This window comes from Ambystoma mexicanum, chromosome 11, assembly GCF_040938575.1.
Source record: "Ambystoma mexicanum isolate Mex_15411 chromosome 11, UKY_AmexF1_1, whole genome shotgun sequence".
NCBI classification, from domain to species: domain Eukaryota; kingdom Metazoa; phylum Chordata; class Amphibia; order Caudata; family Ambystomatidae; genus Ambystoma; species Ambystoma mexicanum.
Genome location: NC_090934.1, coordinates 690,806,056 through 690,824,796, shown reverse-complemented (window position 1 = coordinate 690,824,796; position 18,741 = coordinate 690,806,056).

Below are 18,741 nucleotides of genomic sequence, written 5' to 3'. Positions count from 1 at the left end.
AGAGACCAGATGCAGATCTGGGAAACAGTACTTTCTCCAGATGGTTGGGAAGAAGGCATAGTTGTATGCAGAGCATTGGCAGTAACAGGACATCATAAACCAGTCATAGAACATGTTGAAAAAGTATGCAAACCTCTCTGGCTGAAGCTTTCAAAGTTACGGACATGGGTCGTAGATAAAGGAGGCCCATTGCAGATAGTGCCTCTGGCTAGTGCAGAACTGTGCTTCATAAATAATGGCACAAGAAAAGTTGGAGAATATCAACAGTGTGGGCGAATCTTCGACGTACCAGGAATGAAGAATGGGACAGTAGTGATAGTGGACCACTACTGGGCCTGCAGATCCAGAGCATACATGAGGCTGCCCAGAGATTGGGGAGGACTATGTTCTATGGTGATTATTCATGTTTCAGCACTAGTGATTCTGAAGAGTGACCTGAACATAGGTGAGTTCCCAAAAGCAGATGCTGACCTGAGAAAGAAGAGATCTGTTGGACTCCTTGATCAAATAAAGAGGGAGAATTACTTCCCAGCTAAATCAATAGAAGCCTTTGAAGGTATTCTGTATGAGCACAGATTGTTCAGCAAAACTGCCTCAGTCTTTACAGTCATCTTTATGCCTGGGATCCAAATGATGGCAAATGCCAAGTGGTTACAGATAACCAGATGGGGGCTCCTGCAGACGATCAACACTAACATAAAGGGATTCAATGCTATCAAGGAAGAGATGAGAGCCATAAGACTAATGACACTCCAGAATAGATATGTCTTGGATATGATTATGGATGGAGGTGTTTGTGCCCAAATCAGAGAATCATGTTGAACATTCATATCTTGTCATGATGACAGAGACCATCACAATTTTGACAAACTTGCATGTTAAGATGGAAGATAAAGTGGAAGACATTGCTGATGACAGCTGGTTTGTGTCAATCTTCTCATGGGTTCCACAATGGATGGCGAATATCTTCAAGTTCCTTGGAGCCCTCTTAGTGATGATCATGTTTGGATTCTGTGAGGTCAGAATAATAATCACACAATGCAAGAAGACTGCAAAGAAAGTGACAGGAATGAAAATCATGGTTGATGTGAGTCTGGGTTCAAACCCAAAGAGCTGACAAATGAATAAATTAGAGACTATGTCAAGACCATTATTCATGCACCTGAGTGAACAAAACTCCTGTATCCAAGGAACCATAAGAAGTCTGTGGGAAGATGGATCTACTGCAGGCCAAATGGACGGTGCAGTCTAATGACCTGGAGTATTGATGAGCACGTGAAATCGGTAGGATGCCTGAAAGGAGTAATAAAGATATGGACCACAAAGAAACATTTCTTCAGACAAGGATGTCTGGATGTAAAAACTTATGGGAGAGCGGTTGATGAATCTCCTAGAGGGGGGAATGTAAAGAGGGAGCCAAGTACCTCTATCGGAAGTTCCACCCCTATTCTGCCTATATGTTGGCAATGGAAATTGTGACATGCCCAAAGCCAGTAATGGTGCCAATATCGAGAAAGGTCCTTGAAACAAGGTATCCATTGATAAAACCCTACATGTATCCTTGTAGAAACTATGATCTTCTGAAGGACATTCTGGAAGAACTATGAAAACAAATGAAAGAGAAGGTTGGTGTTGTCACGTGAAGTAGAGGTGGTGCACCCAGAAGAGATGCAAATGAAGTAAGAATAGAGACCTTATAGAAGCTGATGACGAAGTAGTGAAGTATGCAACATTTGGGGAGCGAAATTAATATTACACGTGTGGAGAAGCTCTGAAGAAAATGCAAAACCATTTTACAATTGTACAGATGCATCAACGCAAGTAGACAAAGTAATCATAAGGCCGGCTACGTAGTAAATAGATTGCGGCGATACACAAATGAATATAAATAGGAATGTACAGAATCTGGATAGTCCACGAAGCACTTCAGCAAACTTGGACCCCGGGAATGGAAGTGTGGCACAGCAGAATAGGATAGCTGGCAGCAAATGAAGATTCAAGAAAGGCTTGCCTGGCCCAGTGTCATGAGTTGGGGCCACTGGGAGCCTTGCCATGTACTAAAGAAGATACAATAATGTGACAAGCAAGCTAAGCTCCTGTTTGAGGTGGAACAGAAGTTGCTGAGGGTGCCAAGATGTCTTCATTTAATAGTGTTTTAATATAACGAAGGGCTCAAAACCGTGGTCTCCAGTCACATGGTCAGATGAAAACAGACTTTGGGGCGAGCTACACCGAGACCAGAAGACAAGATCATGCCACTCTCCCTTTCATTCTCAGGCAAAGTGAGCCCCTGCAAGGCCGAGTTCAAATGAGTTAATTGAATGGCAGACCGCAGGAGTGATAATAGATGTTGGGCTAAATGGGTGGGGAGACACGGTCAAGTCCACCGACTGGCACCTGGGGTACAAGCTTGTGTGCTGCTAGCAAGTGGAATATTCCAGAAGGGTAAAAGCATGCCAACCAATCATAGAGGGCCACGTATTAAGGAGTCCAATAGTTTGAGAAGCCAATAGTATGTCGAGAATTAGACTGACATGGAAGATGACTTGCACTTGGGATAGGATTAATCATCCAATTGATCTTAGAGACTCTGTCACGTCCCTGTATCCCATAGAAAGTATATGTAGATGTTCCCCTTTGATCAACCACAATCTCCCATAGGTTTTCTTATTTGTCACATAGTGTGAGGTCACAGATGACAGATTCTTGCTATATAAATGATGTTTTTTATGAAATGCATTGAGATAATTCTGTGCGGCGTGCGTTGATGTCCGTTGTACTCCCTGTTTAAGGACTTGTTATTAAAACAGCTTTGACCTTTGCCAAACTTCCTGAGTCGGTCTGATTATTGAGGTACGAGTAAGATCTGCTTCCCCATCCATCTCAGATACTGTTACATCGTCTTAAAGGACCCTTTCTATGGGTTCACAAGGGTTTCAGATACAGACCCAAGTGCAAGGGTTGCCAGGAGGCAGTGTGGGTATGCAGCTGGGTGGGCAGGGATCTGGGCCCGAAATCAGGAGGTAGCCAGATGCCCTGTGCAAGGACAACTGCGATCAGCAGGGGAGAAGAAGAGAGAAGGCAGAAGCACAAAAATGAAGGTCTTGAGGTGCTTCCGGGACTGAAGCTGGTTCTCCTCAAGTTTCAGAGGCAGAGAGGCTATTTGAGAGGGAGGCCCCAGCCGAAGAAAGAGAACTACTGCCAACTCGTTTCTTGGAGAAGTGACTGACCCTGATAGAGTTGGAGGTAGAGGAGCGAAGAGTTCGAGTAGGAAGGTATTTCTGAAGGGAGAGTTGAAGTTATTGTGGACCCAGGCCCCAGAAGGCCTTGTGGACAGTGCAAAGGGTCTTGAACTTAATCCTTACAGCCACTGGGAACCAATGAAGAGATGTCATGGCTGGAGAGATTCGATCCCTGGGCTTGAGGCCAAGGACAAGTCTCGCAGTCCTGTTCTGAATGAGTTGCAGAGGGCAGAGAGTAGTAGCAGACAGAATCAACAAGAGGCTCTTACAGTAATCCAGCCTGGAAAGAACCAGAGCTCTAGAGACAGTGAGCTTCTAGGGAAATAGAGGAAAGGAAGAATAGATCTGAGGAGGTGCAGTTGGTAGTTTGACTTCTTAAATACATCAGAGATGTGTGGGGCAAAGGAAAGCATGGAGTCAAAGATGACTGCATGGTTCTTAGCCTCACAGGTGGGAGCAGGGAGAGGGCCAAGGGAGGCCGGCCAGAGAGTGACAGGAAAGAAAGGTGCAGGAGTGTTGATGAGGAGGATCTCAGTCTTACTGGCATTAAGGCAGAGGTCATTGGCAGCACACCACTCCTGGATTGCAGATAGGCAGTCCGTGATGAGAGAGGGAGAAGAGGTGGCAGAGGGGAGCCTGAAAATGAGCTGAGTGTCATCCGCATAGCATTGAAAGATGGAGCAGAGAGCAGCAATGCAGTGGGTGAGGGGGGGCAGGTATTGGTTGAAAAACCTGGGAGAGAGGTTTGTCCCCTGGGGAACACCACAAGTGGGGAGTGAGATAGAGGAGAGGAAGAATCCAAGTTGGACCTTGGAGGGTCAGTTGGAGAGGAAGAAGTTCAGCCAGGCCAGGGACTGATCAGTGAAACCAGGGTATCACAGAGGAGTATGGCATGGTTGACCGTGTCAAAGGCAGAAGAGAGATCAAGTAGGATGAGGACAGAGGGTAGATTAGAATCAAGGTTGGAGAGCAGGTCTTCACAGATGTTCAGCAGAACAGTTTCCATGCTTCCGGCTGCTCTGAAGCCAGACTGATGGTCATGGAAACAACCAACAGAACCAGTGTGAAGATTAAGCTGGGAGATGGCCAGATATTCCAGGATTTTGGCCAGGAAAGGAGTGATAGGATATGATATTTTATTTGCGTGACTAGGCAAGGGAACAGGGGAGAACACAACACAACAACATCGATCTTACTAGGCCCAGTGAAAATGAGAACGCGCAAGTGCATGGGAATGGGAAAAGGGAAAAACTGCATGGAAGGGGGAGAGTGGAAAGTGTGGCGCACAGGAGAGCAGATAAATAATGAAAAATAAAAATAAATAGAAAATGGGGGCAATAAACAGTGGTAGTGCAGCCAGCAAGTGGCAAGTTCTGTGTTTAAGGCAGCAGACTGGTTAGGTCTGATAAGTGCAGAAAAAGAAGAAAAGTGGGGGGGGGGCTGTAAGGTTACAGATACAGTCCCCAGTGGAAGGAGTGGCCAGGAGGCAGTGCAGGAGGGTGGCAGGGTGAGCAGGTACCTGGGCCCAGGGGACAGAGGGTGGCCGGGTGCACAGTGCCAAGAGAGAGCAGATCAGCAGGGGAGAGGGGGAGTGAAGGCAGAAGCAAAGAGAAAGGTCTTGAGGTTCTTCCGGAGATGGTTCTCCTCAAGTTTTAGATTGGCAGGGAGGTTGTTCCAGTGGGAGGCCCCAGCCAAAGATAGAGATCTATTCCAAGCTTGTTTCTTTGAAAAACAATTGACCCGGAGGGAGTTAAAGGTAGAGGACGAAGAGCTTGCGAGGGGGCGATAGATAGGCGGGCAGTGAGGTGAGGTTTCGGCTGAGAGTTTCTTGAGAAGAGGGTGCACAAGAGAGTGCTTCAGAGGGGAGGGGAAGGCTCCGGTGGTTAAGAAGTAGTTGTAGAATTCGGCCAGGGCAGGAGCGAGGGTGTCAGTATGGTCCTTGATGGTTTTGGACAAACAGGTGAGAACCTGTTTTGATGAGACTTTCATAGATTGGACTTGTCTAGAAATCTCATCTGGGGAGAACCCAGGAAAGGAAGAGAAAGAGGGAGGAGAGGCGGATGCAGGGGGACCAGACGTAGTGGACAGAGAAGTTGGAGGAGGAGGAGGGGACAAGAGGGTGGACAGGGAGGGTGGACAGGATGTCCTGGGTTTTAGAGATGAAAGGAGAAGCCACGGCCATGCAGAGGGCTTCGGAGGGGACTGCAGCAGGATTGGCCAGCTCCTTGCAGATTTTAAAGAGTTCAGCCGAGTTATTAGATGCCACAGAGATGAGGCCTTGGATGTGGGCTTTCTTTTTAGTGCGGGCAGAGAGCCGGTATTGTCTTTGGAGCAGGCGGCAAGCCAGTTTGTCAGATGATGCACAGGACACCCGCCATTTCCTCTCAGCCACCCTACACATGTGTTTAAGGATGATGAGGTCAGAGTCGGACCAAGAGTTGCACTTGGCTTTGGTGGATCCTCATGACAGGGGCAAGAACATCGAAAGTATCAGAGATAGCAGACTGGAGTTTGGCAAGGGCAGTGCCAGGATGAGAGTCAGCCAGAGGTGGAGGAGGGGGAGAGAAAGTGGCAGCAAAAGTCTCAACTTACACATGATTCATGGGGCGGATGACTGAGAAGGTAGGTGGCAGTGCTGGAGTTGGCTTGGCCTGTGGGTAGAGAGAGAGAGATGGGAGGAAAGGAGAAAGTGCTCACTCATAGTGTGCCCTGCAGAGTGAGTTGGGGCAGAGGAAAGAATAAAAAGAGAGAGAGAGCCACAGAGGTCACTAAAGAGTCTCGGTGGATGTTGAGGTCCCCAAGGAGGAGGCGTTGAGTGGTCGAGGCCAAGAGGGAGGAGGAGAGTTCCACCCACTCGGAGAGGCACGAGGTAGTCTGACAAGAAGGCTGATAGATAGTAGCAATGGTAAGAGAGTGGCCCGGGGAGAGAGAAAGCCTACAGGCAAGGCTTTGGAAGGAGGAGTAGGCCTGCATAGGAATCACAGAGGCAGGAATTCACTCCGGGAAGATCAAGGCTACACCCCCACCAGGGCGGTTGGATCTGGATGCGGAAAGGATCTGTAGCCATCAGGGAGGAGAGTGTCAAAGCTCATGACAGAGCAGGCGTGAACCATGTCTTGGTGAGACAGAGGACATTGAAATCCAGCTCTTCCAGGAGGCAGCAGATGTCAGAGGAGTGTTTGACAGTCGAGCGAGAGTTGAGAGTGTCAATATGGAGAAGGTTGCTAGCCTTGAAAGACTTCCGGGGAGGTGTACAAATCAGAGGTACACCCTGCAGAGGTGTAGAAGGAGCCCGAGGGAGGGCTGAAGAGGAAGGAGGAGAGGGCATGGTATACAAGGAGGAGGCAGAGGTGGGGGGCAATGAAGCCGGAGAATGTGGAGAAGGCACAGCAGGAGAAGGAAGGAAGTTGATGAGGCGCGGGAAGTGTCTATCAAAGAGGAGAAAGTTGGCCTGAGGGCCTTGGACCAAGACACTGCCATTCAGGTAAACAGTGATGACCTTGGAGGAGTGGAAGGGGGCCAAGAGAGCCTCCCACTGGGTGCCATCATTAATGGGAGAAGAAGAGAAAGGATAAAGCACAGAGACCATATGGGGAGTCCATAAGTCTGGTAAAGGAACGACATAGAGAATGTCAGTGAGGGTCTGTCTGCAAGAAGCGATAGTGAAGGTATCAGTGGTAGGGAGGCCAGGATTGGAGACCAGGATATCCTTATCAGCAGGACAAATGAAAATACAATGCAGCCACAAGGCACAAATAACTTTGAAATCAGCAGGACAAATGAAAATACAGTGCAGCCACTAGGCACAACTAACTTTAAAATGAGCACGACAAATGAAAATACACTGCACATACTCAGCACAACTAACTTTGAAATCAGCAGGACACATGAAAATACACTGCCGCTATTAGGCACAAGTAAATCTGAAATCAGCAGGACAAATGAAAATACACTGCAGCAACTAGGCACAACTTAATTTGAAATCAGCAGGACAAATGAAAATGCACTGCAGCCAGCCACTAGGCACAAATAACTTTGAGATCAGCGGGACAAATGAAAATACAGTGCAGCCACTAGGCACAGCTAGTTGTGATTAGAGAATCAGAATGGAAGTCCAAGTGAGAAGGAATAGGGAGTTTACAGGGGAAAGTCAGAGGGGTAAGTAGCTGTCCTTAGTAAGGGCAGTGACCGGCATGGAAGTGGAGTTGACACGTTGATCATCAGCGGGAGTGCAGGGAGGCAGCCAGCTCAGTCAGAGAAGTCACACGTCAGCGCTAATGCCGCGGCCATCTATGAAGCAACTTTCTTTTGTTTCTTGGACTAAGGCAAGATTGGGACTGTAAAGGTGGAAATCATCCCAGCAAAGACTATGCGCTTTGTAGTGGGGCTCCAGCATATCTGAATAAAAAATTCTAGGAAGTGCTCATGTGATTGAGTGTTCGCAACAGATTATGATGGAAAATGCTATTAATTTAAAAAAATAGCCCAAATGGGCTTACCTTCAATATGGAGTGGTAGGAAACTGCACCAGCAGCTTCCCGCGCTGGTTAGGAGATGGAGGGGGTGATCGACACCCGATGCTGGTGCACTGCCTGGGGTTGATCCATATGGTGCTGCACAAAAGAGGGGGACCCTCAGAGCCCTCTAGGCCCGGACAGGCTCAGACAGGGGCCTTAGATCATGGGCCTTCATTTGATGCAGTCCCTGGGCTTGAGGCCAAGGATAAGTCTCACAGTCCTATTCTGGATTAGTTGAAGGGGGTGAAGGGAGGAGTTAGGTAGGTTGAGGAAGAGGCTGTTACAGTAGTCCAGCGTGGAGAGGACCAGAGCTCTGGAGACATTGAGTTTCTGGGGGAAGATGTTATCACGGAGTCGGTTTATAAGGGTGGCATGTTTGACCATATCAAAGGCAGAGGAGAGATCAAGAAGGATGAGAACGGAAGGAGAGTTGGAATCGGCATAAGAAAGCAAGTCTTCATGGGTGTACAGAAGCACAGTTTCCATGCCTCTGGCAGCTCTGAAGTCAGACTGGTGGTTTTGGAGACAACCAACAGATTCAGTGTGTTGAATAAGCTGGTAGACAAACAGCTTCTTTAAGAGTTTGCCCAGGAATGGGGTAATGGAAATAGGGCAGTATTTAGCCAGACAGGAAGGGTCGGCAGAAGGCTTCTTGAGGGGTGTGTGCACAAGGAAGTGCTTGAGGAGTGACGAGAAAGATCCAGTGGCAAAGGAGTGATTGCAGAAATCAGCCAAGGCTGGAGCAAGGGAGGCAATGTTGTCCTTGATAGTTCTAGAGGAGCAGAGGAGCATCTGTTTGGATGACACTTTCATAGAGGACTTGTCTAGAAACCTCATCAGGCGATATAGGAAAGAAAGAGGAGAGTAGGTGGAAAGGGGAGGGGGGACAAGGAAGGCCTCAGAGTGGGTGAGGGAGAAGGGTGAGGTGTAGAGTAGTGAGAGAACAGGATTTAGTAGTAAAGTTTGTAGTAGTAAAGTTTGACAAGTTCAACCATTTTGTTAGTGGCCCCAGATATGCAGGCTTGGATATAGGCCCTATTCTTCGAGAAGATGGAAAGTCTGTATTGCCTTTGGAGCAGGCGGCAGCCCAGTTTGTCAGAGGATGTGCTAGAGGCCTTCACTTCCGCTCAGCTGCTCTGCACTTGTGTTTCAGAGAAGCCAGGTCGGAGTCATACCAGGAGTTGCACTTGGAGGCAGGTTTCATGAGGATCCTCATGACAGGGGCAAGGATGTCCAGAGTGTTGGAGATGGAGAGTTGAAGTTAGTAAGGGCTGTGTCAGAGTGAGAGTCAATGGCAGGAGTAGGATGGTGAGTGAAGGTGGCGGCAAAAGCAGCAACTGACACTTGCTTCATGTGTCGAATGACAGAGAAGGAGACTGGCAGTTTGGGTGGGGGCTTAACCAGGGGACCCAGGAGGTCCAGGTAAGAGGACAGGAGAGAATGATCAGACCAGGAGAGAGGAGTGATGAGAGGGTTGGAAATGGGGATGTCTGCAGAGATGAGCATCCAAGGTGTGTCCGGCTGAGTGCGTTGATCTGAAGGGAAGAATGGAGAGGGAAAGAGAGTCACAGAGCTAACAGCCCTACCAATCTCTGCGCTATAAACATTTCATGTATAGGCCACTTTTTGCATAGCCTTCAGGTTGTGGCATACATGGGACATGAAATGTAATCATCCATGTGAAATGGTTTTGGTCTCAACCAATCTTGACACGCTATTATATCTGCCTGTACAAGAAGTGATTGCCAGTCCATGTCCCCCATCATCCCTACACATCTAGCCACATTCTAGCAATGAATTTACAAAACAACCACTTGATATTTATGATAAAAAAATACCCTAATCCCCCAATGTTTTATTTCAATGCTGTCTACTAACATTGCTGGAAATAACAGGATAGGGGAGGATGCAATTACTCATTGATAATGGGTCAATTGTAGTGATCCTATCATTGATAGGCAGTCCATTGTTGCACACTTAGACAATCCCATGGTCATGACCCACAAAGCTTGCATCTGGTCTATTAGTAAACACTCCAATTTTATGTTGTACTTGGGTTGAGCAGGATAAGTTACCGTGTGCCGTACTTGTCAGTGAGTGGTCATTAATGGATTTCGGAGCCTGGAGGATAGGCAAGACATTTCCATGTACACCCAATACATTAACAATTGAGAAATCATATATTGTAACTTTTTTTCTGCACAGGTCTTTGTTGTAATGAATATTTAAACATTAAAAGTTGATAATTACAGAGTCTGAGCTGTTGGACACATAGCTTCTGTTCCTTCAAAGAGCAAGATCAGCTTGGTCTAATGGCAGATTTATGGCCACCGCATAGTGCAATATGATGACAGTCTAGGACATTACAGTCCAGGATTCGCAGATTGTAAGAACTTACCTGATATATTCAAAACTATAGCCCACTTTTTCTTGAGGGTAACTGTAGTCTTGCACATAACATGAAATAAACAGCATCACATCTTCATTAGTCTCCATCCAGACTTTTATGTGTATTGCTCACTTTTACTTTTTCATGCTACGGTCCACAAGGCAGAGCCTGTGAGGCATGACTATAATAAAGTAAATGTTCACTGTCTTGGGTGGTGGGAGATTGCAATGACTTGAAGAACAGGTGAATGGACCCACTTAAAGTGGGGTGAGGAAGTGTTGGTGAGTTGATTATGATAGAGTGGTTGACCTAGAGTGGTGAGTGCAGTGAAGTAGAGTTGGGTGAGGAAGAAGGTGAGTGGGGAAGGTACAGTGGTTGAATGAGGTGTGGACACCTGGGTGGGGTAAAGTGGGCTAGTGGGTTGAGGAAGAATGTGTGAGTGGGGGGCAGTAGCATGGGTGAGGTAGAGTGGGTAAGTGGGGAGAGGAATATTGTGTGTGTGGGTGAAGTGGAGTGAGGGGAGTGGGTAAGGTATACTAAAGCATTGAGGAGTGGGTGAGTAGGGTGAGGCGAAAAGTAGGTGAGTGGGAATCAATAGAGTGGTTGAGGTAAAGTGGTGGACTGGGGTATGAAAGAGGGGGTGAGGTTTAGTGAGTTGAGAAACAGTGGGTGAGTGTGGTGACTATGGGATTGAGATGAGGAAGAGTGGTGAGGTAGAGTATGGTAGTGGATGAGGTGCTATGAGTGAGTGGTGCGAGGTGAAGTGGGTGAGGCAGAGTTGATGAGTGGGATGGGGCAGAGTGGGTGAGTGGGATTTGGTAGAATGGGATGAGGTAAAGTACAGTACATTAACTGATCTTGCAGTCCTCCGCTTCCCTGCCCAAACCTGACAAGTATGGTGGATGACAACAAAGCAGACATTAATCCCATGATCATTGCCTTCAGCTGCCAAATAATCCTCTCCTTGTCTGGTTGCAGAATCACATCTATGATTGTTCACAGATGCCTGTAGCCTAAGATCACCATACGCTTTCATCAAACACATTTGGTGCACCTTGTATAATTGTTGGCCAGGCTTGCACTGTAGTGCCCTGTAAGAAGTAGTCACTACTTGTTTTACTGTGCAGTATGTTCCCAACATATGTATATCAGAGATGTATAAGAATCTCAGACGTGATTACTCTGACCAGGCCTTGTCACAGGGTAAATGAAAAACCCTTCCACTAGAGTAATATTACAGCTACTTTAGCCACATCATGCCTCTTGTTACTTGTAATGTTAATCCTCTGAGCCAGGGGGTGGGTTGGTGGGCATTTGTGGTCTTCCGTATGTACCATATCAACAAATGTGTTCAAACATTTCTATACTGTACTTTGTAGCACATAACACACATTAGCCAATGTTTTCTCTATTCAGACCAATACAGTGCAGAGCAAACATACATAATAATACTCACCAATCTCGCATTATTCGGAAGGCAAACTGTGAAACAGGTCTTGATACTTGATGATCCTTTTCCAGGCATGTGCTTTGCCACTAGTGTGGTAGTAAATGCCAGCCTATGTGAGGCAAGTCTTGAGAGCGACATAGCATTATTAGGTTTCAGTAATGGGAGAGTGCATGACGTAACGCTCCCAGAATTTGGTGCACATCTCTGTACTGATGCTTTTACACATCACTGGAATCATGATTTCTAGCAACTCTGGGAATACAGATGTATAGGTAGCTGATACAACAGAGGTGCCATGACCGTTGAATAGCTATTAAATTCTCTACAGAATGAGGCCCTTTAAAAGGGGTAGAATTGTATCAGGTGGGGGACTGTTCTATGTTCAGTACAGCCATCAAACAATGATGCCTTAATCATGGCCTATTGACATTTTTCAGCATGGGCAGACAGAAATAGCACACACTAAAAACTATAAATGCCTTGCAAATAAATAAAACCGATGATGGGCACTCTGCAGACGTTAAAATCTCCATATCAGAGGGGCACATGTATGGCATTGACATTGGAACAGAAATGCTAGAGCATTCGATGGAAAATGTGTGTTAACCCTTTTAATGAAGACAGCTTTTTATATTTTAATCAGTGGTGATACACAAGGGACACCAGCTTTGCCCTGCCAAGTAAGTAATACAAATAAAAATAAACCAGGAGGCCAGACAATTCAAACTGGACCGATGTAGGCAAAAGTCTGTTTGAAGCACAAAACAAAACTGGTGACCATCATTATATAACGAAGTGCCGTACATATTTTAATAATGAAGCATGTTTACTGTCTGTTTATTGTAATTATGTAGTTCTCTCAAAATATAAAACATGTAGAAGACCACTTCCATAAAGGCATTGGTGTAGGTAGTATTTGAAACTTGCACTCACAAGTGCTCAATTGAGGTTGTGACAAATTGATTTCTGCCCTGCAGGAATACAGGGATAAGTAGAAGCTAAAGTGCATACTCAGCCCTCACACTTCTGGAATCCAAAAGCAAACACAATCATAAAGGTAAAACAGGACCAGTTAAGAGATATACCTCATTTGCCTTTAGTGGTAACATGGGCTGATGAAAGTCTATACTCTCAGAAAGGGTGTGAATGTGGTTCTGTAGCAACCCAAACAGCTAATTATACAGTCCAAAATAAATCACTGTGCAATCAAGGATCTGTATACTTTAATTGAACCAACCAAAAAAGCCAGGACTTCTACCCCCTTGGCAGATGGCAATTCCTCACAGAGGCCCAGATCAATTTCAGTTTGCCAATCCAATGATGTGTGAGTGAGGCCACACATCAAAGCCTACATGAGTGATAACACATCCCTCATACTTCACAATGCACTTGGCTTGGGTAAAATCCTGCACATGGGCAGCTTGGTTTCCATCTCGCATCACAGTTACTTACTCTTTAAGAATATTGAAATGGAAAAAAAAGAAATGAATCAAGCGGTGGCCAACGAGCCACAAATCGGAGAAAGGACACATCATGTGTCAGCTGATATTACAGCTCTCTAAGACACATACTTTAGGTGTAGTCTGAGGTTCTTTAGGTGGGGACTTCTGGATGCCATACTGTTGTATGATACCAACCCCTTTGGCATTACTGTGTAAATAAATTTAATCCAGATAATTCCTCTGTTCGTCAAAATGGAGAATTGGCCTACCAGCCTTTAAAAATAAGAATGGGCAGGTTGAAATATAACCAAACATCCTCTTTTATAGCAAAGTCAGTGGTTAACTTTATTGTTTAGACCGTTTTTAACCAGAGTATCAAAAAGTGGGTGATATTAAAAATAAGTGACAAGTGATTCCCTTTTTTTGTTATTCCCCCTGTCCAGCATGGCTCAAGTGCACGCTCATGATTATAATTAATGCACTTGAGGTTGTATCTCTGGTGTGTTATCTTGACATCCCCGGCCTTGTCCAAAAATATCTGGATTATTGTATTCTGTTAGAATTCATACTCCCTACAAGCAATTCTTCCATGGAATTTAAACCCATTTTATTAAGTATCACACTTTGTAAGTGATCTCTTTCAACCAGGGTGATTGTTATTTCAAGTTCAACTGACTATTCTTGGTGGAAGGGTGGGGTTGAGAAAATGGAAGCATGCAGAGATGACTCTGTTGTCTAAATCAAGATCCACACTTCATAGTGTGGGAGTTTCGGCACATGCAAGGTGTCTAAACATTTCAACATTCTCAGAAAGTAGGATGGGGGTTCTTCCAAATGCAACTGAAAATAAAAAAAGTATTTTATTTATTTATTTATTCATTTATTTATTTTATTTAGTATTATACAGTCACTTTGGTGACTTTTAATACTATCCACAGTCACACCCGCACATTCCATAAGTTACAGTAAAACATCAATCATGATAGTCACATATCCATTTTAAATTTCAACAATTAAAATAATTTCATAAATGTTCCGCCATAACAATATAAGATAAATCATACAACCCTCATGATTGCCACTTAGGAACAATGTCCATACATCAAAAGCATCAATTGGTGTAGTAAGCCATTTTGAGCTCAAAGCTTTTGATCTTAACCAGGTCGTAGCATCACATTCAGTCAGTAAATGGTGAGTGGATTCCAATTCCGGCTCAGCACAGAACCTACATAGCCTGTTAGCACTCTGATCATTAGCCCAACAACCAGTGATCGGCAAGGATTTTACTGCATTAAATTTGATTCTCAGATAGTCCCACAACAAATGATTGCCAAAAAAGTTTTTAATATACAGAGGATGTATGGACAATAGTCAAAGGCAGTAGATTTAGTAGCCAAATTGACTATCAAAGACACCGAATTGTGGACCTTGATTGTCGCTGTCATAATCCGCTTATATAGTAAGAGAGGCATTGTAGTTGAAATGTTCATGGATCGAAAAATGGGATATATGTCCTAACATAGATATTTCCATATAAGGTAAAGTAGCAGTTAAGACCACATATAATTCCCATCAATGAGTTTGGATCAGCGTTAGCCAACTTCCTATATAAGGTAAGAGATGACAGCACTATTCGACTAGTAATCGGTAGAATGTCAAATTCCAAATACGGCATTTCAGATGAAAGTAATGCTGGCAGTCTGAGCAGCCTCTTTTAAGATGATACTTCAATTTGTTGTACAGCTTCCATCACACAGTGAGCCCAAACCAAAATAAAAAATATATTTATCAAATCTACCCTGATTCTAAGGTGATGTAAAACTGCAAACATATCCAAAGTCAAAATGTAGGGACCAAGCCCACCCTAACATGGCTGCGGATGTCAGCATAAGACCCTTCTCTTGGAATGCAAGTTAACGTGACACCTAGCCATCCACATTGCACTCCTAAAGGAGGACTTTGGCTTCAATCTCTACCTTGACGCAACACAACCACCCTATGCACAGTCACTTTTTCTGGGCCTGAGAGCAGGAGCCCTGAAAATTGCCACGTATACTGTGAACTGGTCGACAAATAACACAGCTGCTAATTTGATGGAGCTCTAAATGAGACAGTTTCCCACTTTATGTTGCTGTGCCCTGGGTACGGCACACTAAGATCCAGATACCTACTATGTTTAGACTAAATGATATACGCACGTAGCAGACGCACTACATTTCTGCACAATAACAAGTGAACCTCTCGTGGTACAAAATAAGGCTAAGTATCTGTACAGGGCATGGCTCGGGAGAATTAGTTTTTAACGAAATTAATCAAATCATTCCTAGTGATATCTAGCTTCCTTTTTATCCCTTTTAATGTTTATCGGTTTTTTATTGTCAATATTTTTAAACAATGATGAACAATGTATAAACTATGTGTTCAATGATTGTTTTAACAGCCAAAAAAAGCTTGTTCTGTTTTGATTGATTGACATTGCGCTCCAGTACAAGCAGGTTCCTGAATTTTATGAGAGCAATGGGTGCATTTGGTGCAAAGGTCAAAGGAATTAGCTCTGTAAATTGTGGGATCTGTATTCTGGGAAACCTGCGCTCCTCTTTCCTTTCCATCCCTCCTAGCAACCCTCACACGTCTGTTGCCCTCAGGTCATGAATACAGTGCACAGGGCCCGCCCTAGGAACAACATCTAATTCTATAACATTCGCCTGATCTACAGATGACTTAAGTGAGAAGATTGTGGTGCACTTACAAGACAAAGGCTTAGTGAATATTCTGGGGGAGTTGTGGGATATATAGTCTGTGCAGTGGCTCTCCTCTCATTTGCTGCCCCAAGCATATCTTAATATCAGTACCAGAACAAATGGCACAGTAGCACCCTCGGGTATGCACTGCCAGGCTATGGCATCTCACTGTTTCACAGATGATCTTGAGAGAGGCAAGGGAGGAGGACGACTGGGATACATGTGTAAGGGATTAGCCATACAACTAATGGGTGATGCAGTCTATACAGCTTCTCTCTTCTCCTCGATTACTTTCACTTGTATCTTGCCCTAATAACAAAGAGACATGGCATAGCAGAGCCCCAGGAATACTGTCTCAGCACACTCCATCCTTTATCTGCTACATAATAACTCAGCAATATGTTGGTTTTCACTTTATTTCTTTTGTTGCATTACAAAAATGTGTGTTCATAGCAAATTGATGTGGCTAGACTGCTAGTTTGCATAATGACCCTTGCAGTACAGTTAGCTATTTTTACAATGTTCCATAATGTGGTGCCGCAGATTCAAAAGTTACATAATTGCCGTGTTTATAAGTTTCCACAAATCCCCCGTTATTATGCATGACAAGTTTCACTAAAATCCCTGGAAGGACAAACAACCATTTTCCATTTTTCTCTAATTGGCAAATATAACCAGTTTCCATTATGTCTACTGTAGCACATATTATTTTATAATATCGCATTTTGTAAGTTAAACATTTCTATGATGCTCCAATTAATGTAATCTAATTTAAGTGGTCTTGGCGAGTACCCTTCTGCCAATTTTGTTGGCCCCACTGCCGTGGCTCTGTAAGAAATCAGGGGCTCATTAGTCAGATAGCGGGAAAGGCAGGTGCAAAAGCTGTCATTTTGATGGATGCAGGTGGGAAGAACCCGGGCCCTGATTAACAATCTGCTTTCTGAGGGTTTAGCAAAAACACCTGGGAGTATGTAATCCCAATGGAAGAGCCCATGATCCAATAGACTTTCTACTTTGGGTCTGATTTTCTGCTTATGTGGGATAGTACGATACAACTAAAGAAGCAAGCTCGATAATTGTTGAAGTGCTAATGGCTAGGCCTGTTGCAGCCATCTGTGTGGGGTTTGTGTGTTTAGTGTAAATTGGTAAGAGATCTTAAAAGGGAGTCATTTAGTTGTGGGAACGGGGACATAGGTCTTAAATGAGAAAACATCCTGCAACTCTGCACTCCTACCACTGGTCTTTTGCAGACAGGTCACATTTCACTTTTTCACATTGCCACTATCAGTCAAATTCGTTCTCTCTCTGTTTCTCTTTCTTTCTCCCTCTCTCTCTCCATGTTTCATCTAGATACATTGTACCCCCTGTGAGGGAAATGGGCTGTTTGGATACCCTGCATATTAATGTAACCTCCATGCTAAGGGTTATTTGAGGAAGGAACCTTTGGTTCTGAGAAAGAGCAGTTGTAATTTGAGGGCCGCAGGGACCTATTTCACCTTCATTAGTATGTTGTTTGATAGGCTGAGAGATGCCTCAAACATCACTCTAATATGCTCAGGTGCTGAGCTCAGTGGCCAACTCTGACATTTTTCCATCAGGCAGTGTGAGCAGTGAAGGCATTTGTCAGGTGTTTGTCAGACAGTCACAACAGGGGCTGAAACCTTGTTTGTTTCTCCCAGGGGTCTGCCCTGTTGTCTCCTATACACTTGAGATCACTCTCATACTGTGCACACAGCCAGAGGTAAAAAAGAAATTCCCTCCCCTCCACACATCAAGTGTCGAGGAAGACCCAGCTCTTCATTTTCAGAATGATACTGTAACCCTGAAATGAGGATTAGAAAAGATAAAAGATGAGGTGTGGATTCCTTGATGCTCCCCATAAAGCTGAATACATCCTCTCTTGGCCTAACATGGTTGTGGCGCCTCCTGGAAGGTGAGGAGAAGCATACAGACCATGAAAGAAGGGTGTTTGGGCGGGGCGGGGGGGGGGGGGGGAGGGCAAGGAGGCTGGATTTTCCCATAACAAAGCAATCTTGAATGTTCTGCCTCTCATTCTCCCCTTGATAGCTAAGGAGATCTGCCCAGTTTCCATACAAAGCTTTGTGCAATAGCTAAATGATAAAACTAGGACAAAGCAGGCATGTAGTGCGCCCTTTAAGGGTTATCCTTCCAGACACAATGAGGGACTGCCAGGGTTTGGTATATACACAACGTGTGAGCTGTCTGCTCAGGGGTTCTCATGGGGCCCCTCATCAGCTATGTTTCACTACACAACGGAGAGGGGCTGCCTTTCTGGAGTAGGGTGATGTTTGCTGATTTATGTTCTGAAATGTGCAACTTTCACACATTTTGATCTGATTTCTGGGATGAATGTCAGAGAATTTTGTTTGCACAATTTTGATGCTACTTTCAAAACCTGCAAAAAGACATATGATTGTGGCCATGTGGGCTCCCTTTGATTGCCTGGTAATTTTATATATGCTTGTGGCGCGTGAGCTCTTCATTTAGGGGGTACACTGTACTGTCTAAAGCTCAAACTTGTAGGGTACAGTGTATGTGATTCACAAGATAGCACTGCCATCTGAAGTCAAACCATGAAGGGGGCAGTGCAGGCAGTTTAAGTGAATATTTCTGCCATCTAAATCCTGAACATGTGCAATGCATTACGTCCCGGGAGGATAGCTCAGCGGCAACGTGCGCGCCTTGGAAGGAAGACGACACAAAGCAACACAGGTTCGATCCCTGGGTCCGCGCTTAGGAACCTCTGGGTGTTTAAGCGCGTTATAAATACGCAACTAAGACAACAAAAAAACATCCAAAAAACAAACAATTCCTGTAACAGCGCCTCGATGCCTGTGGGCTGTGTGAGTGCTTTAAAAATGTAAAATAAATAAATATGATTTAGGGGGATAGCTCGGCTATTGTAAGTACTGTATACTGTGGGTATTGCTCTCCTGTCT